This window comes from Moschus berezovskii, chromosome 26 (assembly GCF_049115385.1).
Source record: "Moschus berezovskii isolate FMDL1 chromosome 26, NW_MosBer_1.0, whole genome shotgun sequence".
NCBI lineage: Eukaryota > Metazoa > Chordata > Mammalia > Artiodactyla > Moschidae > Moschus > Moschus berezovskii.
The window spans coordinates 48,203,691-48,228,679 of NC_142485.1; the positions used below are offsets into that span (position 1 = coordinate 48,203,691).

The window sequence follows — 24,989 nt, forward strand, 5'->3', positions numbered from 1 at the left end:
GTCCATGGGGTCTCTTAAGAGTCAGACACGACTGAGCTACTTCACTTTCACGCATTGGAGAAGGAAATGGCAACCCACTCCAGTGTTCTTGCCTGGAGAATCCCAGGGACGGGGGAGCCTGGTGGGCTGCCATCTCTGGGGTCACACAGAGTTGGACACGACTGAAGTGACTTAGCAGCAGCCTGGAGAAGGAAATGGCTACCCACTCCATTATTCTTGCCTGGGAAATTCCATGTACAGACAAGCCTGGCAGGCTATAGTCTGTGGGGTCGCAAAGAGTCGGACATGACTGAGTGACTAATACACATACACACTCACTCACACGTACACACATATTCCTTTTCAGATTCTTCTTGAAGAATATTAAGTGTCGTTCCTTATGTTGTACAGTAGATCTCTGTTGGTTATTTTATCTCTACTAGTGTGTATATGTTAATCCCAACATCCTAATTTATCCCTTCCCCTACCCCGCTTTCCCCTGTGATCACCGTAAGTTCGTTTTCTGTGTCTGTGAGTCTCTTGCTGCTGTGTGAATAGGTTCATTTTAGATTCTACATATAAGCAGTATGATATACTTGTCTTTGACTGACTTACATCACTTAGGGTGATAGTGTCTAGGTCCATCCCTGTTGCTGCAAATCGCATTATTTCATTCTTTTTTATGGCTTACTAGTTTTCCATTATATAAATATTCCACATCAGATGCAATTGCTAAGTGTAGTCAGATCTATGAATCTTTTATTTAAGCCTTCTGGGTTTGTTGTAGTTCAGAGAGGAAACCTCTCCAGTTCGGAGCTTCTTGAAAAGTCTCTTGGGATTTCTTTGTGACTTTCGTGGATTCATTGTCGTCCATTAAATTTTTGAACCTTTGGGAATGTCTCCTTGTATAAAGTCTGAGGATTGTATTGAACCTGATTTTTTCCTGTTGGAGACACCCTTGGTGCAGTCTTTTCATTGTATAAACATAGAGGTTAGTCTTTCATTTCAGAGGAGATCATGAAATGTCACTTTATTGAGTACTAGCTAAAAATCTCCTTTGTTTCACTCAGGTTTCCGATAGTTGTGAAGAAGCAAAAGACCTGTTGCACAAAAACCACATGCTGCAGGATGAAATTGCTGTGCTAAGACTGGAAAGAGACGCACTGAAAAATCAGCACCGGGAAAAGGAAGAGAGCTATTTGGAGTACATTGACTTTGGCCACCTCATGAGACGAGTTGACTCACTGGAAAAGACTCTGATGCTGGGAAAGGTTGGGGGCGGGAGGAGAAGGGGACGACGGAGAATGAGATGGCTGGATGGCATCACCGACTCTGTGGACATGAGTTTGAGTGTACTCCGGGAGTTGGTGATGGACAGGGAGGCCTGGCGTGCTGTGATTCATGGGGTCGCGGAGAGTCGGACACGACTGAGCGACTGAACTGAACTGAACTGAACTGAACTGAAATGCTCAAAGTAAACTATGAGGATCTTCAAAAGGCAATAAAACTGCATGAGGAAATGTTAACAAAGACTATATCCCACTTTCCAGGCCAGCTTAATGCTCTGAGAGCAGAGAATACAAAGCTAAACTCGAAGCTAGAGAATGAAGAAAGCAAAGAAAGGCTGGAAACGGAAGTGAAATCCTACCATTCTAGACTGGCTGCTGCCTTACACGATCATGAGCAAGGTGAGACATCAAAAAGAGATCTGAAACTTGCCTTCCAGAGAGCAAAGGAAGAGTGGTTATGCTTGCAGGACAAATTGAAGTCCGATGTGGCTCATCTAAAAGCTAACAATGAGATGCTTTCCCAGCAAATATCTACAGCGGAACGTAAGTTCAATAAGCTGAAAATCAAGCTGCATCAAATGAGAGATAATCTTCAAGAAAAGACTTTGATGTTAGAACATGTCCAGAGAGACCTAAGTCAAGCAGAGTGTCAAAAGCAGGAAACTGAACACATTTATCAGAACGAACAAGGCAAAGTGAATACATACCTTGGAAAGCAGGAATCCTTAGAGGAGAGATTATGTCAACTCCAGAATGAAAACCTGTTGCTCCGACAGCAGCTGGATGATGCACGAAACAGAGCTGACAGAAAAGAGAAGACGGTCATCAGCATCCAAGACCAGTTTCAGCAGATCGTGAGAAAGCTTCAGGCCGAACGTGAGAAACGAGATCTGATGCTGGAGGAAAGAAACAGGGAGTTAATCAACGAATGGATTCATTTAAAAGAGAGAATGGATCAGTACGAAAACGAGAAAGCAGAAGGAGAAGTGAGTATCCAGAAGGAGAAATAATTCTCAGCCTTCCTGAAAGAAAGTTCAAAGTGATTCTTGATTCTGGCGAAATGTTGAATCTAGTTGAATATAAAAAATACACAGGCTGTGAATCTATGGTCTCTAAACCAGCCTACAAGCATACCTTGTATCCAGCAAATAAAAATTAGACTGAAGAAATGCTTCACTTTGAGTAGGGACATCGTGTCGTTTGTGAAATGTTAAGAAATTCAGTTCTAAATTGTTAACATAGACAGGTATTAGCAATTTACTCTTTTAGTATTAAGGTAATAATTTTCATCTTTATGTTGCCACATGTCAGTATCATGATGAAGCAGATAAATGAAATGCTCAAACCTGAAATGAATATTTCCAAATTAAGCTTCAGTTACATGGATTACCTTGACAGTCAATTCCAGGTTTCCCCCAGGCTATATTTTATATCTCTTCCTTTGGCTTCAGTAGCTTTTCATAGCCTTTTGTTATATTTGTTGGTACAATTTTATTCAGGTCAGTTTGAGTTAATGTGGGAAACATTTCAGCCTTGAATCATTTATTCTTAAAGCCTCTCAACTCTTCAGGTGTATCTGCTTATCATTAAGTCATAATTTGGGACTCAGAGGGTGCGCTTTAGCAAAACTATTCTTGATTTAATCTTCCCACTGCTATCAGTCCTGGGTGTTCACTGGAAGGACTGATGCTAAAACTGAAACTCCAATACTTTGGCCACCTCATGCGAAGAGTGGATTCACTGGAAGAGGGTCTGATGCTGGGAGGGATTGGGGGCAGGAGGAGAAGGGGACGATGGAGAATAAGATGGCTTTATGGCATCACCGACTCGATGGACATGAGTTTGAGTGAACTCCAGGAGTTGGTGATGCACAGGGAGGCCTGGTGCGCTGTGATTCATGGGGTGGCAAAGAGTCGGACACGACTGAACTGAACTGAACTAGAACATTTTTACAAACAATTTGTTCATAATTCTCATTTTAAGGATCAATTACTACCATTTGAATCCAAGTTTGTCCTCTAAAAATGAAGGGTGGCGGGGTTCGTGAGCAGATGGAACGGAGTGACTCAGGGAGAGGGTTGAGGGGCCGAGGTCTGGAGGCAGGTGGAGGCCAGGTTATCAAGGCTCCTTGAAGCCCATGGGAGCAGCCTCAATGTTTAAATTTCATTTTCCTTGTATATTGAAATATAGTTGATTTACAATTTTGTGTTAGTTTCAGTTGCACAGGAAATTGATTCAGTTACACATACACATATATCCATTCTTTTTCAGTTCCTTTTCCCAGGTAGGTGACTACAGAATATTGAGTAGAGTTCCCTGTGCTCTCCAGGAGGGCCTCACGGTTAGCCAAGGGCAAAGGTGGGGAGGAGGGATAAATTAGGAGTTTGGGATTAACATAGACATACTACTAGATATAAAATAGGTAAGCAAGAAGAGAATGGCCTCATTTTTCTGCTGAGGTGGGAATGTGTTCGAGAGATCTGAGCACTGGTTGGAATATGTGATGATCTCTGAGTTAATCAAAACTTCTAATAAAAAAAAAAAGAGGGCAAATGTTTCCACAGTGTGGAAAATTTTCCACCACTTGTCCCACCTACACACTCATTTCTTTCTGGACACGAGGTGGTGAAGCTCTGCAGACATATTAGGAGGGGCAAGGCGTGGAGAGTGGGGCCGCATCCTTTGTCTGAGTAACTTAATATCAGGAAGGCTGGAGGGTGGCCACTTCTGTGTCTGTAACCAGATTCAGTGAGGAGGAAAAAGAAGGTGGGTTGCTGTTTGTGGTGATAATTTTCAAAGTACATCTGTTGGAGTTCTCCATTAACATAATAGTAGAGTGACTTGATAAACTCAGTGACAGAGCGTCTTCTTAGGCAGTTGTGAGACAACTTCAGCAAGAGCTGGCTGACACTGTGGGAAAGCAGTCTATGTTGGAGGCGTCACTGAAAGTCCTGGCATGTTACTGCGCTCACTTAGAAGCTGCGGCCCAGGATTTAAAGAACAATGTTAAACTACTACAACTCCGTCAACCCACAAGTCAGGTGTGTACGAAATTGAACATGTTGACAGTTAATATGTGGGATAAAGTGTTTTAGGACACCCATTTTCATGGTCAGCTCTCTTCTGTATTTTTGTTACAAGTAACTTACTGCACTTTTCTTATTTTTATAATGCACTCGTTTCTTAAACTCCAACTTTCATCCTGCCATTTGCATTATATTATTTTTTTCTCATGTTTTTTACCCTTAGGAAAGTTGAGAATTGTGCCTCATTGTTCACACAAGTTGAGAGCCTTTTTTTTTTCTTTGAAACAATACTTTTTAAGTGGTAGCTGCATTACCATGACGAGGCAAGCCAGATTAAAATCAGAGTTTAGTATGAGTTTAATGGAACGTTCAGGAAAAGTATCATTTCTCATCTTCCCTTTTGTGAATGGCTGTAGAGTTCCGTATATATTTATTTCATGGATTTCAGAATAACTTGTGCAGAAAGGGTATTATACAAACCAGTTGAAGTTTAGGCACTGCCTTCTTTCCTTTTCATTTTGAATATATGGTAAAAGCATGGAGGCACTCAGATGGTGCATACATCAGATGGTACACACATCCAAACTAGAGAATTAAGATAATCTGGATCCTGCCATTGGATTTTTTTTTGAAAAGCTATTGAGTTATGATTGACATATCATAGAATTCACCCACTCAACATGTGTAGTTCAGTATCTCTTAGTCTAGAGAGGTGTAACCTGTGACCACAGTCAATTTTAGAGCATTTCCATCACCCCCTGAAAAAAACCCTGTATCCCTTAGCCACCACCCGTGGCCTCTCATCTCCCTCAGCCCCAGGCAACCCCCAGTCTCATATCTGTCTCTGTAGACATGCCTGTTCTCGGTATTTTATATAAATGGAATCATGCAGTCTGTGCTCCTTTGGGATTAGCTTTTCTCATTTGACATCATGTTTTCACGGTTCATCCATGTGATAGCACGCATCGGTTCTTCCATTTCTGTTGGTTGTGAGCAGTAAGCTAAGCCATTTAGCCATTCACCATCTGATGGAGCTTTGGGTTGTTTCCACTTCGGGGCTAGTAATAATGCTGTTGTGAACACTGATTTACATGATTCTGTGTGGACATGTTTTTATTTCCCTGTGGTTGAATCTTATCCTCAGAGTTAGCTGGCTGATTTCACCTTTTCCTGGCCCTTGCTCAGACTGTCCTTTCTGTCTTTACAGTTGACCTGGCGCCCAGTCTCTCCTCCTTCATGGAGCTTTCCTGACTGTCCAGCTCTCATTGAACCTTTTCACATCAGCCCTTGTTACCTAGTCTCTGAAGAACAGTTTAGCCCCTAATTTTACACTGTTGACATTTCTTCCGTGAGGGGGAATCTTGGCTAAGTATACATCGGTGTACCAGGGAATATTTATTGATATGCACAGCACTTGTCTTGCATAAATGGACAGTAACAGAGGATTACAGGAATGAGGCATTTTTTGTTGTTGCTGTTTAGAAAACTGATCATCTCTGTAAACTGTTAGGAAATGGGATTTCTTTCACTTTGCAAATAATTTCTCTTTGGAATGCAATTCAAATTAGCAAAAAGTCTTTGTACTTCAGAGGCTTATGGGATTAGAATCCATATTTATGAGATTTATTCATTAGAGCCTTATTCTCACAGTCTTCTTTTGGGAGGCATTTATTAACTTCGCCCTTGATAATTCAATGCAGTATCCCTCAAACTCTTTAAAATCCTGGGACATTAAGATTGGGGAAGGAGTAAGAGACATTCTACTGAGAGGTGACTTGTACTCATATTATGAGGAAAGATAGAAAAATATTATTGTAGAACAATAAAAGAGTGTAAAATCAAGTGCAATTGCTGTGTGCCAAAGATGACAGTGAAGAATATATTTTGTGACTCTTGGTGGTTTGAACTTCTTTCTTGATCCTCTGAGTAATCCCTGGTCCTACATTCTACAATACAGATACCATCGTTATTTATTTGATCCTGGGTTTGGGTTAGGCTGTTCTCAGTCTACTTTCTTCATTAGCAAACGGTATCATTTTATTCTTGAAGACTGATGGTCTTCCAGCAGAGCTGGAAACTGCATCTTCAAAATGTCTGCACCTAGATGCAAAAAATCAAGTTTTTCAACAGGAGTTATTATTTATGAAGCTAATGCAAAAGAAATGTAAAGAACTAGAGAGAAGGAAAAGAAGTTGGGGCAAGAAGTTGTGACCCTCAAAAGTCATACAGAAATGAATATGATAGAACACAGTCCAGTAGAGCAGTATCAACAGGAGATTGAAGAAAGAAAGAGACAGAGTCTCGTAGAGAAATTAAAAGAAGTCAACCTGTTTTTGCAGGTTAATTTGTTGATCTGTCATGTGCTTGAATTCACTTTCACTGTCTATTACATTTTGGATGTATACAGATTATGTGTTTCCTCTACCTCCCTTACAGCAGTTAGTTTTGTAGATTTCTGGAAGGAAGGGGGACACTTGTTTTCCCTTTAAATATTTCAGTTTCCATCACAGTTATCACTAAATTGGCCTATCAGAATGATTCTCACTAGAGAATCCTTTTACTTAGAAGACCAATTTGTATAAAACAAGACCATTTGGAAGAAAAGAAAATATTGTGGTTTAAAACTGGCACCATCCTCTTGAATTATTCTTAAGTTGTCTTGTTCAGTTTTTAAAATTTTAAGTTGATCCTCTTATTCTTTGAATTATCAGATTATATAAGTACTACTATAACACTGATTCCACTTTAATTTTATAATTCAGATTCACTTCACATTGACGATAATTGTTTTAAAGTCCTGCTCTTTTTTTTTTTTTTTTTCACCTTTAAAATCGCTCTCTGAATCACTGACTCAAAACTAAAGGGAACAAGTGTAATTTTCCAGGTTAATGATTATTTTAAAGCTGTTATCTTTTTCAATTTGCCTTAGACACAAGCTGGATCTCAACAGATGGAACTCAGAATTAAAGACTTGGAATCTGAGCTCTCCAAAATGAAAACATTGCAAGAAGATTCTAATAAAGCAGAGTTGGAAAAATATAAGCAACTCTACCTAGTAGAATGTGAAGTTAGATAGTCATTGCAAGATAAACTAGACAAGTAAGTCAAAACACAGAATCACAAAAACTAAATTTAGTTCATTAATTTGTCTCTAAACCCTAATTTTTACAGAGTGGGGTACATGAGATTAGTAGGAAGTGAAAGCTAACTAGATGGTCACTGCTAAGGGGGCGCCTGAAGACAAACTATTAGTACTGTATCAAGTTTTTCCACGCTATGTCAAAGCATACTTATGAAATAGGGGGAAATTAACACATGGATTAAAGGCAGGGTAAATCACAAAGTGGCTAAAAGTAATGTAGTGACCTGAATGAAGGGATGTGTGGAGAATGGAAAGGGCAGATCGCACCTGCAGTGTCTAGTCCAGGTTTCCCCACTGTCTGAAAGCAGAGCATTCCTAGGAAGCCTAAGCCAAAACAGCATACAGCAAAGAAGCAGGTCCCCGAGGGCACGTTCTGCTAGTTGATGCATAAAGTGAATATGCACAAGGGAAGCACAGGTGCTCAGACAGAGTTCAGGGCTGTGGAGACTTGATGCTGGGATGTGGGCTGTGGCTTCCGGGGAAGGATCTCGGTGGGGCCGATCTCCCTGCTTGGGGACCGCGATGCCCCTCCCTGTAAAACGTACACTGAACACTGTTTAGAGTTTTGGCTTTTTAAATGAGACCAGAAATTGTCTCCAGATCTTTATTGTTTTTTTTTTTTTGGACCATCAGAGGTGCTTCGTAGAAGTGAAGTAACATAAAGTGAACTTTGGAAAAGCACGGGATACTTGTCATTGTTCCTGGGGCTGTTTTAGCTCTCTTCTGTCTCACCCATTGACTTTCTCATCCCCCGCTTGAGACTGTGGCGCTAGGTGATACCTCAGAGCCAAATGCTTAATTTCTCAGAGGTTATGAGTGAAACGTATGTACAAGGGTGGTGAAAGGAAGCACTTGAAAATGGCTTTGTGGGATAGTGTGTTTCTTCATCCCTGAACTGTTTCCTGGAGGCAGGTGTGTCCCAGAGGCAGGAAGTGTCACTGTGAGGCCACCTCCCTTTCTCTCTGACGCCCTTTCTCTCTCCCAGCTGTGATTTGTTACTTGAGGAGCCCCAGACGCATGGGTACTTGTTTAGAACAGGATTACAACTGTCATTGATTACAGGAGGTCTGCTCTGTGTCTTCAGTGTTCAAACAGTTTAATGAGAATTCCATTTACTATATGGCAACTTTAAAAATGCCAGTCATTTAGGGAAACATGAATGAAATTGGTGCTTTCCATCTTCCCCAGGACTAATGAGAGGCTGGCAGAGATGAGCACCAAACTTGAGGTGGAGAAACACCAGAATGGATCTTTATTCAGCCCTCTTAGCAGGAGGCCCATCCTGGAGCCCTCTTCTGTTGGAAATTTCAATCCTACTTCAGGGTTCAATGCAAATCTTATTTCAAGAGCGAACGTAGGGTTTTCTCTCTCAATTCCACGCCCTTCAAATGACAGCATGAAGACTTACTTGACCAAGGTTAGTTCTATTTTTTTCATTGGGTTTCAGATTTGTGATATAAGTGATCCTTGTTTTGAATTTGGTGAACTTGAGTTGTGTTTTTTTTTTTTTTTTTTTTACTTATGCACCCTAAGTAAAACCATAATCAACTGTGATTATCAAGGAGACATTTAATGATTTTTTTGTCCTAGATGTCTCGTTTTTAAGAGATACTTCTTAAAATCTTAAATTTCTTGAAAAGCTGCATTGAAATTCTACTTTAGGAATGAATTTTATTGTCTAGTAACCAAAAGTGTACTTGCAGAAGTTTGATTAACTTTCCAATTGATTTCACTTTGGCAGTCGTTCATAATCATTTCCAGGTTCTGCTGCTCCCACCACGGTTTTTCTACCCCTAAGCATAAGTGACTGACTGGCATCTAAACACTAACAACATATGGATGTTTTTTATTTGAAGGAATCCTAGATAAGTCCTTTTTATGAATTAAACAAACTTGTAATACTTAATCAAAAGATTAATTTCTGGTTTTAGGTTAACATTTTTTTGTTATTTTCTTATACAAGAGCACATCTTTAATTGCTATTTTACTTACAGAATTTTGATTTACATTTCTGAAACATACCTTGCCGAGCGGTTGTACAGTGTTTCTAAGTTAGTAGTTAAATCAAATATTTAAAACTTGTAAATGAAGCTCACTTTTGTCCCTGCCTTGACATCACCTGGCTGAATGATGACTGAGATAGCAATGATAGGGAGTCTTTAAATTGCAACTAGTTTCCGTTGTGTAATCATTATGATTAAAATATCCATTTCAGTCAGTGCACACGGGTTTATGGTTTTGATGGTGTTTTCATGATGTTGGTGATGCAGAGAAAAGTAGCCCTTGTTAAATGCAGTCTTAACCTGTTTTCTCATTTGGCTTCTCGCCATCATAGAAGAGCAGTCTAAGATTTCTTCGATAGCACTGGAGCTACGTTGGGTCTTAGTACTTGAGAGCCATGAACCTGGAGGATGTGCTTTAGCTGTGCAGTCACCGCGGGCCTCCAGAGACTTCATCCCACGTCAGATACTTGCCCACGCAGGCCTAAGAGGAGGAAGCAAATGCTTGACCCCCATCCCAGGGGCAGGCTGCCTGCTGCAGAACCCAAGTTCACGGTGCTGTGGGCACATAACCTCTTTTCAAAGAAGAGATTTGGAACCAAGCAAGCACTTCTTAGTTCCTTGTCCCAAACGCACCTGTTAGATAAATCTCCTCTCTTCTCATACGGAGGGTAGGAATATAAGTCCTCCCCTTGAAACTTCAGGCTGAGGAAATGAAGTTCAACTGTAATTTCTGACCAGATTTAGATTATAATTGAGATTACATTCATACTTTTTGTATATACCAACTAAAGATGAGAGCTTGGATAGAAGTATACTAGACAGTAAAGAGAGATCTGTTGTGTGTTTTAAATTTTGTTCTAAATAACCCAAAATGTGGATAATTCATTCTTGACTGATTTTAGTTAACCAGTTTTCATCTGGAGAAAATGAACATCCTTTTAAGGATGAATCTCTTCAGTTTTGGCCTGCTTGACTCAAATAAAGATTTTCTCCTTCAAGTCCCCTGTCCTGTTTTTAAAAAACATTTATCCTTTCTAAATTAACTGTATCGACTGCTACAGATCCGTCTCCGTTCCATCGCTCAGTCGTGTCCAACTCTTTGCGACCCCGTGGACTGTAGCCTACCAGGCTTCTCCATCTATGGGATTCTCCAGGCAAGAATACTGGAGTGGGTTACCGTTTCCTTCTCCAGGGGATCTTCCCGCCCGACTGCTACAGATAGGAGTTTGCTATTGATTTATTCTTATTTTTGCATTTAAAGCACATGATTTAGTTAGAAAGTAATGTCGTGCCATGCCACAAGCGTTGTTTAATTATATAAGAAGGATTTACATATTCATTTTGTCTCCATTATAGTTAAAAATCTGTGTGTTTTCTCTTAATCTGAGAAAGTAGCTGGCATAGGACTCAGTAAGAAGGCCATTGGCTTTGTTACTTCTTTTGTGGAATGAGGAACTTTGAGTAAATCAATGACTCTTATACCTTACAAAAAGTTTTTTCTTCAAAGAAAGCAACTTTTCTTTTAAAAAAAACTTCTGTGTGGAATTGCGTTCTATAAAATGGAGACAAGTATAGAACCGTTTAGCTAAAGAGTGGCCAGAGGCCCTGCAGATGTGACTTCTCTGTTCCTCAACACTGGCCTGTAAAAGCCAAGTGACCAAGTGGGCTTGTTGAGTTATATTTGATTCTTTGGGTGGATAAATGATGCTTGTTACAAACGAAGCCCTTTCTCTTTTATTTTTCCCTCTGTGCTATGCAGCTTGCAGGATCTTAGTTACCTAACCAGGGAGCAAACCCGAGTCCCCTGCAGGGAAAACACTCAGTCCTAACCGCTTTGCCACCAGGAAGGTCCCAGAGACCCTTCCTCTTAAGTCTCCCATCCCCCCGAATCTCCCCTACGCATATGAGCATATTCCCCCAAACTCTTGTGGTTTTAGGTGTTAAAAGGTCTCTGTATTTTCTCCATGTCTCACTTTCACCGCACTTTTTTCACCCTGGGTCCCTTCTGTGTATGCAGTGATGGAAAGTGGTGCCAGGCATAAGACGTTGGGAAATGACTCCCACTCCTTGTCGCTTCCGGAGCTGTTCGTTGCCCGGGTGTAGTGTCGGTGTCCCATTCTGGAGGTTGGGACCTGATCTGCTGGGGCCTAAACTGTTTCCTGGGCTCCAGCCCCCTCCGCTCCTGGGCCTGGTGGCTGCAGTGTCTGGAGGAATTGTCTGGCTCTGCCCACAGGACCTGCAGGACCACAACGACGAGCTGCAGGCGACCCTGGAAGGCCTGCAGGAACAGACGGCCCAGAGTCGGCATGGCCGCCTGCCGCTGGGACACGGCCCGGCAGGTAGGCGCTGGGTGCTTGGAGGTGGTGGGTCTGCTGGGAGGTGGTGGGTCGCATGCTCCTGCCCCGGGGACGCGGTGGCGGGCCAGCCCACTGCCCAGAGGGTCACAAGTCCTTCGGACCACTGGTGTGGGAGAAGGATCCTATCTGAGGCCAGGGGTTTTGGCAACCCAGAGCCCCAAGGGAGATGGAGGAGGATGAAGGTCCTACTGCTTGGACAGAGTAAGTGGTGAAGATTACGATGACCTTGCTGTGACCTCAGGGCAGGTGTGTCCCCTGTGAGCCTCCTAAGGCAGGGGGGATGGAAGGAGATACGGGCGGGGGTGATGGGGGACGGCTTGTGATGGCTTTGGCAAGGGCAGCCCGTGTCAGCTTTCCTCGGGGCCTCTGAGGGAAGACGGGTGGGTCTCCTGTGCACCTGGTCACTCAGGGAGGCCCTCACCTGCACCTGCAGCAGTGGACTCTGCTGGCCCCCGAGCCACAGCTCTGCTGCCCTCAGCCAGGGGTTGTTGGCTGATGTCATCGCATCCCTCGATGAGTGTCAGGGGCCCATGTGGCCACAGGGAAGGGAGCGGTTGTCTTTTTCCCTGGACTGGCCTGAGCTGCAAGGAGTGTGTGGCCCTTGTTGAGAGCCAGGACCTGTGCTCTGGGTGCGGTGGCCAGAAGGCTCTGGGTCATAGCACCGGAGGGAGCCCCGAGCTTCATGTTGGCACCGAGGCAGCCAGGGCGTTCTCGCAGTTGGAGCCTTTTCTCTTCCCCTCGCCCCCATCTGGCTACGGAGCATCTATCAGCCCCTTCTAGGGAGGAGGGGTGGTCAGGACAGCAGCACTGTTGTTCAGGGGTCACGTGGGTGGTGGAGGCCGGGGTGGCCCTGCATCCAACCACGGGGCCACTCCTGACCCAGGCGGCAGCTTCCTGTTGTCAGGGCGATGGGATGCTCTCTTTCCTAAGATGCTTATCCCGAGTTCTCTCAGCCAGATGTTGCCAAGTCTGTCCCTCTTCCATGGAAAACAATTTGGGAACTGAAAAGCGCAGGCAAGAGGTCAGGATGTGTATGTTCCTTTCACTTTCGAGCCCATCCTCCAGAATGGATGAAACCCCAGCAGTGGCCACACTCACATTTTGAATCAAGCCTTCAGTGTGCCCCCTACCACGCATGGCGTGGGGTCACCTGGGCCCAGGAGGGCTGGCAGCATGTGCTGTGGGTCCACGGGCACCTCTTTGCGACGAGCTGTAAAGCCGGGTGATGTTGCTGGTGGGGAGGATCTTCGGGACCAGGTGTAGCTCCCACCCCCTCCCTATGATCTGTTGGAGCCTCAGTCCACGACAGCTTAGTTTGCGTGACATTTTCTTTGAGACCCCCTCGTGCTTTATGTGATGTAACAGTGAGCGGCGAGGGCCTCTGAAAAAAGGAGGAAGCTGAAACAGAGCTTGAAGACATGGCTTTGTCACGCCTCGTCCCGAAGTGCTGTCTGAGCCCTGGTCACATTTTCCTGTGGTCCCTGCCCCTCTGTGTGCCTGCCGTGGTCAAACGGGTAGGCATGGGCCCCCTGTAGCCTCACAGATCTAGCAGGAGACCTCCTCCTTGTTTCTACCTTTGAGTGACCTGTGTTCTAGCAAAGACTTGAAATGCTGATCTGTAAAAATGCCAACTTGGAGAACTTGGCACAGCAGACAGTCCCCGGCCCGTGGCCTCTGAGCACCAGTGCCGCCGTCCTCTGTTAGAAAGAGCCCACGGAAGGCTGTGCTTCCTCCAGGGTCGGCTTGGAGTTTGGATCGGGTCCCGTGGTGTCCTGGGCAGAGCATCAAGGGACATGTCTTCTTATTTTCAGGCACCGTCACGTTCGTGGGTGATTCCGCCCCAGCAAGTATAAAAACAGATCACGTTGGAGCAGTTGAAGGAGCATTACGAAGAACTCAAGATCCAGCTGGAGACCAAGGTCAGGGGACTGAACGAGGCCACAGAGATCGGGGAACTTCCTGCTGCTGAGACGCATCTGCGTACACATCTGCCCATAGTGAGTGCCCTCAGCGGGACAGAGGTGTGCAGGGAATGTGCGTGACCTTGACTTTCTGCCTCCACCCCCTTCGGAAGGAGGCAGGACGGAAGGAGTAGCTAATAACGGGAGGGAGCGGGGTCCCTCCCTGTGTCCGGAGGCCGGTGCACAGGCCAGACCTCCCTGTTTGCCCTGCACTGGGAAGTCACAGCCCCTGGCTCTGTTGCAGCTGAAGCAGATTCTGGGAGCAGAATCGTAGTTCCTGGGATTGCCCCGCGCCAGGGGCTCCCCAGGTGGCACTAGTGGAAAAGAGGAGCTATGTCGCCAGTACAGGAGACATAAGAGCTGCAGGTTTGATCCCTGGGTTGGGAAGATCCCCTGGAGGAGAGCATGGCAACCACTCCCGTCTACTTATCTGGAGAATCCCATGGACAAAGGAGCCTGGTGGGCTACAGTCCACAGGGTGGCACAGAGTCAGACACGACTGAAGCGATTTAGCACACAGGGGCTCCTAGGCCTCCCTGGCCAAGCCTGTCTTGTTGGGTGAATGTGTCTCTTGCTCTGTCACTCGGTTGTGGTGGGTTTTGTGGAGAAATGGTGCCCATGACTTGCCAGGCGTCACCACGGCAGCGGGGTGGTCCTGCCCCTGGGTTCCTGCTGTGGCCTTGACTTCCATGCCTCGTGGAGGGTGTTGCTCCCCCCTGCCCTCCTCCTACGGCCGCCAGCCTCCCTTCTGCACCTGCAGGGCCTCCCCGCAAGGCTGCAGCAGAGGTTACAGGAAGTGACGGAAGCAGGCGGCCACACAAGCCATGGGGAGCCTTTCACGGGCCCCGGCAGCCTGTTGAAGCCGGGCCACCCGCTGTTTGGATGCTGGGTCCGGCAGCCTTGATTCGTCAAGTGAATTGTGTTTGGGGGCCCCCAGTCGACATCACTCATGCGTCTCTCCTCAGGTTAATGACCACGAGAGGGAAATGGAGGTGATGAAAAGGGCCTTTGCAGAGGAGAGGAGGAAGCTGGAGCGAGCCTTCCAGCTCAAGGTTGACGTGCTGCAGGGTCAGAAGGCCGAGCTGGCAACGTTGCACACAGAGTCTCAGGAGATGGACTGAGGCCTGTGGGAGCAGCTGCACAGGAGGGGGAAGCTGGAGCGGGGCCATGTGCGGTGGCTGAGCCCGGAGACAGTGCAGCTGCAGGAGGCGCTCCAGCTGCACAGGTTCGACACCCAGCCTCTGCAGGATCTCAGGTCCAGGGTTTGTTGCCCAGAACCCAGATTTGAAATTGAATTTGGGCAGATTGTTCAGAGTCACACAAGTACTTGTTACCTGAGTTTTGAGCCCTGAAAGAACAGGTTATTTTACAAAGGTTGTAACTTTTCTTTCTGCCGCACTGTGCACATGGCATGAGAGATCTTAGTTCCCTCACCAGGGATCGAACCTGTGGCCCTGTGGTGGACGCATGGCGTCTTCACCACTGGACTGCCAGGGAAGTCCCGAAGAGTCTGACTTTAAAAATACAGTCTCCATCATCTGTTATCTCGTGTCACACGCCCATCCTCTGAGCCCCACCAGGAAGCTAGGGGGCTGGAGAGGCCTGAGGGGAGGCTAAAGGTGGGGAGGCGGTCTGTGAGCCGGTGATGGAGCATCAGGTATGCAGCCTGGCCCTCCTCCCCGGTCCCCCTGGGGTTCAGGCCGGCACCCGCTCCATCTCAGGAGCCCAGGATGCCTAAAGATCTTTTCCAGAAGCCTCATAGCACCACCCAGGAGATGACCCGGGCGACTGCAGGCCAGGCACAGCTGTGTGTTGTGGTTTTGGCTCTATGCACTGTCTTTTGGCCCTGTGAGCGTCCACACAGCACTCCCACAAGGTCCCCGTGTCCTGTGGAGACAGAGGCTTCGTGAGGTGTGTCCCTTGTCTGGGCACAGGACACTGGCCCACAGCACACGCAGGTGAGTCCAGCTGAGGCGCCACCTCCTGCCCGCTAGGTGACCATGGCACGTGGCTTCACAGGAAAACGCATCATGTGGGATTTATGATGAACTAAAAGGAATAAATGTCAGTGCACCTCCCAGCTTGAGAAAGAAAATATTAGCATAGCCAGGAGCCCCAGGCTCTGTTCCCAGACCCCCCTCACTCCTCCCCAAGGCGCCTGGACTGTTTGTCACTCTCTAGACCTTGCTCTAGACCTCAGTCTTGGACGCAGGGGTCCCCCAATGACCTGGCGCCTTGGTCGTGGTGTGCTGGTTTCTGAATCCCCTCTTCCCTGCAGCAGAGGTGGCGCTGGGCCTCACGAGTGGCGCGCAGCCTCAGGGGAACGCGTGGACCCGCCGTTCCCATTGCGGCTGCGATCACACGCTGGGCTGGGGCCCGGTGGACCTGCGAGTCCACATCAGGCTGCAGGCACACTCGGGGACCTTCGAGAGCCCAGCAGCCACACGCCGTCTCTGCCGTCTGTCTCGGGCACTTCCCTGTGGACAGGCACAGGAGCCCAGCGCTGTCTTAGTCCTGCACCCAGCCCCCGGGCCCGGCGGGCTGTGCTGGTCCTCTCTGCTTCTCCTGACTTGTGGCACACCTTGGCTTGTTGGCCCCGCGGCTAACGTCACAGTTCAGGTCTCAGTGGTGTCTGGATCACTGGACGGGGTTTCCTGGGCACCTGTCACGTGCTGTCACAGCCGGGGCTGCAGCCGGGAGTGAGACAGGTGTTTGCAGCTTTCAGCCCTAGGTGGGTGGGCGGAGAAGGCTCCATTGTCCGGCATCTGTAACCCTTATTTGCAGGCCTGTTCAGATCTTATGTTTCCTCGTGAGTCTGTCCTGGTAAATTGTTTCAAGGCATTTGGACATGGACGATTTTCAAAACTCCAGCCTGGGAGTTTTACTGAATGGTCCTCAGCTTGGATGCCTGGTTAGATGCCTTCTTTATGGGACCATCTTCTTTACTCTGATGTGTGGCCTTTCGTGAAACTGTCTTTGGAGTACATTCCCTTAGTTTTTGTTTAGCTGAAAATGTCTCAGCTTCTCTCCCATTTCTGAAGGCTGGTCTTCCTAGAAGCACAAACCTTGAGGCGCAGCTGAAGGCTGCCCTCTGCCCTGGGCAGGCTGCTCTGTGTGAGCATCCATTTTCTCTTGCTGCGGTGGTGAGTTACCAGGAAGTCAGAGGCTTAAAGCATCACAACTTGGGATTTCATGGTGCTGGAACCTGGAAATCAGAAGTGTCTACGACTGGGCGGGAATCTCAGTGTCGGCAGCCACCTTCCTTTCTGGAAGCTCGGGAGGAAACCTGCAGGCCTCCCACTCTTGATCCACACCTTCCTCCTCTAACGCCAGCAGTGATGGACTGATCCTCCTCGCGCTCCATCCTGACTCCCAGTCTTCTGCCTGCTCTTCCACAGTGGAGGGCCCTCGTGGACAGTCGGAGACGCTCTTTCCATCTAAGGGCAGTGAATTAGCAGCTTTTGTTCTGTTTGTTGTATTGGTCCCTCTTTGCTATGAAAGGGCAAGCATATTTGCAGGTTCTGGGTGCAGACCTCTTTTAGAGGCTGTTATTATGTCCCCACAGTAGGTGATCTGAGTTGTGTCCTCTGGTTGCTATTAGCTTCTCCATCTTTTGTGGGTTTTCTTGGGGGTGTTTAGGTGTGTGTATTTCTTTCGTTTTAACTTGTTATTGAAGTGTTATGTGCACACACACACAAGACACGCGTGTGTTCAGTTGGAAGAATTGCTGATGCATTGGACACATCTGTGTCACCAGCACCCAGCACCCGCCCCCCAGGGTCACTCTTCTGAGTCAGGATAGTGCTGACCCCTGGGGGGCTCTGGGGAGCCCCATTTTTTTGTTCTCGGTGTTGGTGTACCTAAGAATGGACTTGTTGGGTCGTAGGGCATAGGTGCGGTTTTCTTTTTATTTACCGCACTTAGAAACGTTATGCCTGCTGAACATATAGATTTGTGTCCTATGAAAATCTTTCAGCCTTTCTTTGTAAAATATTGCCTCTCCCCTCAGTGGCCTTTTCAGTTGGATGTATGATATTAGATCCTTTCACTTTTCCTCCTTTTCTTAACCTCTCTTTCATTTCTTCCATCTTCTTTTCTGTACATGAAACATTCTGGGTACTTTTTCATATCTTTGTGTTCTAAGTCAGTGATTCTTTCTTCAGCTATATCTAATCTACCAGTGAGCTTTTATTTTGACATTGATTTTTTTTTTTTTTTCATTTTCAAACATTCTATTTGGTCCTGCCTGATCGTTTCTGATAGCATCTTGTGGCTTGCTTGTCCACTTTTTATTCCCTTCATTTATTTAAGTAAACATTTAATAATATTTATCCCAAGTCTGTGGCGGACAGTTCCAATATCTGGGATCTAATTCTGTTGTTTTGGCTTCTGTCATAAGTGTTCCTTTCCCACATACGTTGTGGTGACCTTTGATTGTGAGCTCATGTTCACATGAAGTTTATCTCTGGGAATCCTGAGAGCTGTCGTAGAGGATTCTCCCTGCAGAAAGGATGTGTTTTGCTTTTGCCAAGATGACTTGGGAGCCTCTTAATCTGGGACCACTTTAACCTATTCCAGGGAACCATCCCAGGACACGCGCCCCTGGTGTGGTTTCTCCACACTGATGTAGGTGTTGGCCTCAGGGTAACCCCGTGTTTGTGTTGCTTCATGCTCACAGCTTTGGTTTCAGCATTCGGGTTTTGGTTTGAGGGCCACTGGAGGTCTCTATAACCTTCTGTGAGGACACCACACGTTAGATGATCAGCTTTGCACAGGCTCTGGTTATCTGCTGAATGTGGAGGGCTGGAATAAGGCAAGCACCATCTTATTCGAGGTCCAGGAAACTGGAAACTGAACTCCCCCCCACCTCGTGCGCATGCGCACACACACGCACACACACACACACACACACACACACGCACACGCACACACACACACACACCTGCTTCGAATCCATTTGGTTTTCCAAATTGACCTCATTTGTCACACACACCTCATTTGTGACACACACACACACACACACACACACACACCTGCCTCGAATCCATTTGGTTTTCCAAATTGACCTTATTTGTCACACACACCTCATTTGTGACACACACACACACACACACACCTGCCTCGAATCCATTTGGTTTTCCAAATTGACCTCATTTGTGATCACTCTCCTCAAAACCCTTCATGTCTTTTGAAATTCCATTGACTTCTATGTCTTCATTTTTCTCTTTAATTCCTCATGAGAAAAATGAAATCGTACTTATGCCTATGAAGGAGATACTTATGCTTGATATTATAAGAATAACATATTAAACATACGAGGTCATGTGCTTTGAGTACTTTTAGATTGAAAAAACTAGAAGCTAATGCCAGGTAGAGACCTAATGTTTAGGGGAATAAATGTCAGTTAGGATAGATTTTCTGGGCAGCAGGTGTGTGTTTCAAGTTGCCTCCCCGTGACCTTCATTGAGCAGTTGCTCATTCATTGCACATCAATGGAGTTACCTTCCAGGGAGACTCTAAGAGCATCGGAAGCCAAGACTCCAGGCAGACTTGGCCTGGGCGGCCTCTGTCAGTACTTGCTTTCCCCTCCTGAAGGTTCCACACTGCATCGGATCACCCTCCGTCTGCTAACGTGGGCATCTTTCCAGTTTGCTCCAGTGCCGAACTCAGGGTGTGGGATAAAGGACACTCCCCATAGGATTCAGCTTCCCGAGTCCTTGTGTTCCTCAGCTTTGTGCTCGGAGTCCCTGGGGGGGGGATTTCCTTGAAAAACCTCATGAGGACTCTCATCCAGCATCTTGCATTGGTGCCAGCTGTGAGCACGCTGACATTTCAGTGAAGGTAAGGAGATGCAGGAACAGGCCAGCTCTAAACACAGAGAACCACGGTGACGAATACGTTAGTCAATGGCTCTTTTAGGAGCTAAGAAAGCTTTGTTTTCCTGTAGCTTATCTCTTGGGAGGTGCAAACCAGAGCAGGTTCATGCTGGACACAGGGAAGGAACTGGTGCTTTGTGTCCTCATCTAGGAAAAGAAAGTGTGGCTGTGGGTCATTACAAGCCCAGACTCTGTCTGGTGACCAGCTCTTTGAATTCCCACTCTTCTTTCTTTTTAAAGTTTGTTATCCAGAATCAAGTTGGAAAAGTGTTCTGAAGAATGCACGCTCTTGAAAAATGAGCTGGGGAGGAGCCGACAAGAGCTTGAAGCTTCAGAAAGGAGGCAGGCTGCCTAGAGGTAAGGGCCAGCTCAGTGGTCCCACCCCAACCACCCATCCCGGACATGATTTGCTCATCGTAGAAGAAGCTCAGAGGGCATTACTGTAGAAAGTGGGATGTGTTCACAGATAACCCATGTTCCAGGAACAGTCGCAGAGAACTGTGCTGCCCTCCGACCAGCATTGATGGGCACGGGCGGGCTCAGGCATCCTACAGAATAATCCAGAGCGTGTTCAATGGTCAGAGGAGGCATCCTGCATCCCTGTAGGGGCAAGAGGGCCTCTTACAACCTTCCTGGACCAGTAGAATCTGTTTGTTCTTGTCCTGATAATGGTTTCAGCTGTGCTTTTGTCCAAGGTTCATTCTTGGTCTGTTGATTTCAGTGTGTCAAAGTCAGGGGTCTGGGGCAGGGGCCTGAGCACTGAGACAGGAGCTGTGTGTATTGTGGAGGGTTACCTGTCAGTGGATTTCAGCTTTCACCATCAGAGCCTCATCTCAGAAGGGTTTGGCTTTTCTTTTCTTTTTTTTTAATTTAAATGAGCTCAGCTCTAAACTGCCGAGGCTGTGGGATTGATTTGATAAAAGTGCCTGACGATTAAAGTGCAGAATTCAGAGTGGATGGTCACCCAGCGATCACTATTACGTTACAGCAATTCTGAAATCCGAAAGGTTTCTTCCCTCCAGGAACCATTTTCCCTAAGTTTGGTGCTGGGACCCTTTTGACAGCAGACGTCAGCAAATGTAAGGCTGTGTTGATCGTTATGCTTCTGGGTGTGAAGAGCACTCCCACGTGCTGGAGAGAGATTACATGTGCTGTGCGGCTGAGGAATGTCGTGGAAGGATTGTACTTAGTGCTGGCAGGGTTCCTCTGGTTCCCAGGTTGGGATCCAGTTGGACCAGTGGCAGTAACAGTGCAGGACACTGACAGACCAGTGGCTGGCTGTAGGGTATAGAGAACAGGTGTGCAAACCAGCCACCACAGTGACCCTGAGCAATGACTCATCAGTGATACTGTTAACTTTTCTTCTTCAACAGGAAGGAAATGGAGGATTTAAAGAGAGACGAGGAAAAGGCCTGCTCTGAGATGCAAGGGCTCTGCACACAGGTTAAGTATTGACCCCTGGCGTGAAACTGATGCCACCCTCCCTTTTCCATTGTTTGGAAATAATCTCAAACTTATAGAAAGGAAACACAGGACATTTTAATGAAAGTTACAAGAGTTGCTGGCCCATCAGCTCCCTCCCACTCCAAGTTGGGAACTCACTGTGGATATGACGGGTTGTGGCCCCCTCAGCCACAACCGGGACCTCGTGTGGCTTCAGTCTGCCTGTCCTTCTTCTTAGGACCTGGTGCTTTCAAAGGTTATAAGCAGTTGTTTTGGTGTGTCTAGAACTTCAGATTATGTGGGAATATCCCCTTCTCATTCCATCCTGTCCGGGGACGAAAGCTTTAGTGACGTCCTTCGATTTGTGGTCAAGTGGTGTTGGCCAGGCTTCTTCACAGAGTTACTTTCCCCTTGGTGATTCCTGAGCATTTTATGGGAAAATCCCTTGATAGGATATGAGTGTCCTGCTCTTCAGTTAGCTCTCACCCAATTGTCCTCCCTGTTTTATTCAATGGGTTGTCATATGTTACCATCAGTATTTATTTCCATGCTCAATTGTCCCAGATTTGGCTAAAAAGAGGCCCCCTCAGGGTGAGTTCTGGGCCCTGGTCATTATCTGAGCACTTCCTTACTTTCTAGTGTCCCACGATAGTCCAGGTTCATCTGGTACTTCCCTTGCCCCAGCCCTGGAAGCAACCACTTCTCCAAGGAATCCTTGGTGACTTTTAGCTCAGAATGGTACTAGGAGACCAAGATTTGGGTACTGGGAGTGCTCACGGCTCCTGGGGCATCACTGAGTCCAAATGCAGTTAGTGCGTAGAATTAGGGAATGTGTATTTATTATGCTCACATGCACGTGGTTTCAGGTAAATTTATTTATACACCTCTTTACCAAAAATCATAAATTCAAACTCTACAATTCCCATATAACAGGGATGATTCTAGTTTTCTCTCTTTCTGTGTTTATAACTTACGCCTCTTGCAGTGAAAAGCCTGGTTTCCACCACACTGGTCTCCCTCTGCCCCATGAATAAATGCTTTCTGCACTTGGTCTCAAATGCTTTCTGCACTTGGTCTCACTTACTGGCTTTTGTACCGAAGCACACAGCTTGGAGGGCTTCCCTTGTGACTCAGCTAGTAAAGAATCCACCTGCAGTGCGGGAGACCTGGGTTTGGTCTCTGGATTGTGAAGATCCCCTGGAGAAAGGAAAGGCTACCCACTCCAGTATTCTGGCCTGGAGAATTCCATGGACTATATAGTCCGTGGGGTCGCAAGTAGTTGGACATGACTGAGCTTCTTTCACTTCACTTCACACAGCTTGGATGTGTCATTTTATTTTAAATTTTTTAAAAATTGAAATTATTATTGATAATTGCAGGCTCACATGTGGTTATAAGACCTATATTACAGAGAAATACACTTTCTCCAGTTTCCCCCAGTGGTCACGTTTTATGAAACTTTAGTATAGTTTCTGTGTTAGTTTGCTTGGGCTGCCATAACAAAGCACTACAGACTGAGGGACTTACACTACAGAAGTTTGTTTCCTCACAGTTGTCAGAGTAAATCAATGACTCTCATACCTTACAAAAAGCTTTTTCTTCGAAGAAAACAACCTTTCTTTTAAAACTTCTGCATGGAACCGTGTTCTATAAAAGGGAGACAAGTATAGAACCGTTTAGCTAAAGAGTGGCCAGAGCCCCTGCAGCTGTGACTTCTCTGTTCCTTAACCCTGCAGTGACCCCTGTGAGACCTTCCGCTTCTATGGGACATAGTTTGGAAACCAACACTCACGAGAGAATCCTTCTCACTAACACCTTTAGAATTCAGTCTTGCTGGTACATTGTTTTCTTGTGTATAATTTTCTCACTTTTTTTGTTTTCGTTAAATGGACAAGTTTAAAGAAAATCACAGATGTGTTCTCCTTATTAACATTTGAGTCAAACTACTTCCTGCATTTGAACAGGATCCTCACCTAGAAATCGAAATAAAGTCTCAGAAGTACATATGTAGGCCAGGAGCTTTTAGGGGAGAAGATAGTAATCTTGTGGGTCATTCCGAGGATTATGGGTCATTCCCTAATTCTCTGAAATTATGTGTCCTTGATAGACTGGTATTTATTGTACTTTGATCAGATTAATCTAAATAGCATTCCGTATATATGTTCTCTGTTATCTATAAGCAGAATAAGTAGGAATTCATTTTCTTTTATTTATGTGATTTTTTTCTTCTGAAGTAATCTTCAAATTAGGTCTAGTCTCTAAAAGTATTATTTAAAAGTAACATTTAATAAGTCATAAACATATAACTTGTTTATGTTAAACATAAATATTTGACTTATTTCAGATGCGATGGGAGATGGACAGGATAGCTAGAGAACTAACAGAAGGTATGTTGCCAAAACATATGAATTAAATTTAGACATTGATTTCTGAAATACACTGTAAACAATAAATGGCATCTCTTTCCATTGCTTGGATAACAGATGCTGTGTTAAATATTTTTTTTTATACGTAGCTAATGAAAAATATGAAAGCATGAGCAGTCATAGTGAAAAATATCCTTCTTCCTCATTTATTCATCATGTACCATAGCTTGAAAAGCAATCTCTGAAGGTCTTTGTATTTCTTTTTATTTCTAGCTGTATCCTTCTACTTCCTCCATCCCTGGAGCTATCTTCCTGCACCCTGACACTATTCTCAGAAAACGTGGAGTTCATCAACTTCTCAAGTGTCTGGTAGTGGTTAAGGCTAGGAAACCCAGACTCAAACAGTCACGTTTATGTGGCTATCACTTGGTGGGTGACTTTAAAGTTTCTCTGTCACTGAATACGTCACCAGTTTATCTTTTCCCCTCAGGAAATGCTCCAAACACCCACATCAATTTGGGTCCTGCCCAAGTACTAGGCCTTATCTCTTTCCCACCTTACTCTGCCCCTTAGCTCTGCATCTGACCAGCCAGACTCTGTGGGATCCCACAGATTCCTTTCCTCACCTCCGGTCTTTGTACGTGCTTCTCCCCTCCATCTCCTGTACTTTCTCCTGTCCTTCAGGCAGCTACATACATATCACCTCCACCAAAAAGCTGGCAGTATTGACACAAAGCCGGCTGCCCCTTCCTGGCGTTCCTTGTGCCATCTTTTATATCTTCGCATTTGTGACTCTGTGTGGAAATTGCCTGTTTGTCTGTTTTTCCAGTTAAGGACATATCATTTTTCAGGGTGGACTGGGTCACCTTCATCTTGTAATTCCAGTGCTTGTTACAGAACCTTTGCACATAGTTATTGAGTGAATGAATGAAGAGTGAGAAAACCAGGAGCTCTGATACGCAGCCCCACATGCGACCATGAGCTGATTATAAAATTGTAATCGTGATCAGTATTTTATGTTGTTTCATCTGTAGATAAATTTCATTTTTCAGAATACTAGGAAAGGTCTCAGGGTTTTTTTTTTGTTTTTTGTTTTCTTTTACTAATCTTAGTTAGCCCAAGTATTTTCTGTAAAAAATATAATTCTTTCCTTCTCTTTCAGTTGATGCTCAGTTTGCATCTGATGCCTTTAGAGTGTCTTCTCAAGGATCTACAGATGGGTCAAATGTGTGATGACCCAGTTTTGTAAACAGAAGAACAGATACACAGATTTGGAAGGAAAAAACACATGATTTAGAAAGATAAATAGTAAAAGTTTCCCTACTGGACTGTTTCCATGACGTTTCATTATTTCCTATTAAACATGATGAGCAAATCTTTCTTAACAGAAAATGTTTTTGTATTATGTGTGTATGATGAAAATTTATATAGCATTTTAAATGATGTTTCTCTGCATCTAACTTACTTTTTAGCAGATTTAAACATCAGCACTGTTGAGTTTCTATATTCTAAGTGATAGTGTTAGTCAATCATGTCTGACTCTGTGC

The 24,989-nt window shown here is 45.5% G+C and overlaps 1 long non-coding RNA gene and 2 pseudogenes across 3 annotated transcripts; all 3 read left to right on the forward strand.

The window, feature by feature from the left end:
- The first annotated feature begins 1,498 nt into the window (after positions 1 to 1,498).
- On the forward strand, positions 1,499 to 2,423 carry LOC148773807 (ankyrin repeat domain-containing protein 26 pseudogene; annotated as a pseudogene).
- Positions 2,424 to 3,292: 869 nt separating this feature from the next.
- On the forward strand, positions 3,293 to 8,848 carry LOC148773808 (ankyrin repeat domain-containing protein 26-like; annotated as a pseudogene). Its single transcript, XR_016036491.1, has 5 exons — positions 3,293 to 3,382; positions 4,142 to 4,309; positions 6,344 to 6,633; positions 7,224 to 7,393; positions 8,625 to 8,848. The product of XR_016036491.1 is annotated as an ankyrin repeat domain-containing protein 26-like (transcript).
- A 6,022-nt stretch (positions 8,849 to 14,870) lies between these two features.
- Positions 14,871 to 23,468, forward strand: LOC148773809 (uncharacterized). Of its 2 annotated transcripts, none has more exons than XR_016036480.1 (4): positions 14,871 to 14,982; positions 19,886 to 19,990; positions 21,007 to 21,076; positions 23,421 to 23,468. It is a non-coding gene; the product is annotated as an uncharacterized LOC148773809 (long non-coding RNA). The 2 variants fall into 2 exon arrangements; XR_016036481.1 differs by lacking the exon at positions 23,421 to 23,468 and adding an exon at positions 22,813 to 23,206.
- Positions 23,469 to 24,989: the final 1,521 nt, after the last annotated feature.